Raw genomic sequence first — 1,755 nt, 5'->3', positions numbered from 1 at the left:
TGTTGACTTTGTGATGGTCGGTCCAAAAGAGGATCATCTGCGTCTGGACCGCAGTAACTGAAACTGGGCCTCAGGTCACTGAAACCCTGGGAGGCGAGGCCATGGATAAGGAGGACTACCGTGTTTCCCCTAGAGATACACCTGCAGGGGTTGGTGTAGAAGGAACCATGCTCAGGAGTCCTCATTCTCCTGTAACAGTTTTATAGTAGCAGAAGATAGAGCGACTCAGATGTCTGTAGCCGGAAGCTGTTGCAGTAAATGATGGCCGATCGCACCGTGGCCTGGAGGTGGGAAGGGTAAAGAGTGGCTTTGTGCACAACATGGACAGATCTTGGGGCACGTCGTTGCAAAAAAGCAAAGTACAGAATAGTAAGTACAGCTTGCCACCTTTTGTGGAAGAAGTGTACCTATGTGGGAGGGATGAAAGAATGTGTATGTGCCCAGCTGCTGAAAGGATCCAGAAACCAACACAGGTGGCTGGCAGCCTGGGTGTGTGGGGGAGAGACAGGCCAGAGGGGTGAGGGGCATGAGGGGGACTTTTGGCCGTGTATCTTGGGGTGTTATTTGAATTTTGAACCATGTCGAATGTATTAATCTATCACACATTTAATTTAAAAATCCGTGACCTTCTCGTGGTTAGGCTGGGATTATCGGTTTTGGGGCGGAAAACCACTGTGGCAGGGTGCCATTTCTTATCACATCATTAGCATCAACTCGGCTTCTACAAATCCCAGTGGGGGGACTTACCAAATACTTTGATCGCTACTCCTCAAAACTGGCAAGGTCACCAAAAAACAAGGGAAATCTGAGGAACTGCCACAGCCAAGAAGAGCCTCTCATGTATAGACTTCAGCTCCTAACAATGTGTCAATATTGGTTCATTATTTGGTAAGAAATCATCATATAAAATGGTAATAGCAGGGGAAATGGGGGCAGAGCATATGGGAACTCTGTACTAGACTCACAATTTTTCTGTAAAATCGTAAACTGTTCTAGAAATTCGTTTGTTTAAAAGTAAGTGGTGGGGGAGCGCCTGGGTGGCTCAGTCGGTTATGCGTCTGCCTTCAGCTCAGGTCATGGTCTCAGGGTCCTGGGATCGAGCCCCATGTGTCCACGAGTCGTCGGGCTCCCTGCTCAGCGGGGAGTCTGCTTCTCCCTCTGTGCACCCTCCCCCGCCCCCCTGCCTGCTTGTGCTCTCTCTCTCAAATGAATAAATAAAAAATTTTTAAAAAGATTTTATTTATTTATTTGACAGAGAAAGAGAGAGAGAGAGAGAGGCAGAACACACAAGCAGGGGGAGGGGCAGAGGGAGAGGGAGAAACAGACTCTCCGCTGAGCAGGGACCCTGACGTGGGGCTCAATCCCAAGCCCCTGGAATCATGACCTGAGCCAAAGGCAGAGGCTTAACCTACTGAACCACCCAGGCGCCCCTAATGTCTTTAAAGAAAATAAAAGTAAGTAATTGGCTGGCTCAGTTGCTAGAGCATGTGACTAGTGATCTCAGGGTCATGAGTTCAATCCCCTCATTGGGCATAGAGATTACGTCATAAAAAAAAATTAAAAGGAAGTGGAAAAAAATTCATGGCCTCATTTGATTCTTTCAATAGCCTATGAGTTGTTTCTGTCTTACACACGAGAGGCCTAAGGGTCAGAGAGGTTACAGATGTGCCCAGGTGCCCGCAGCTGGTACATGGTGGGAACCCACACGTGGCATGGCCGGCATGCAGGGGGGTGCCACGCCAGCGTGGGGAGGGC

This window comes from Ursus americanus, chromosome 9 (genome assembly GCF_024610735.1).
Source record: "Ursus americanus isolate L20-20 chromosome 9, mUrsAme1.1.p, whole genome shotgun sequence".
NCBI classification, from domain to species: domain Eukaryota; kingdom Metazoa; phylum Chordata; class Mammalia; order Carnivora; family Ursidae; genus Ursus; species Ursus americanus.
This window is presented reverse-complemented; position numbering follows the sequence as displayed.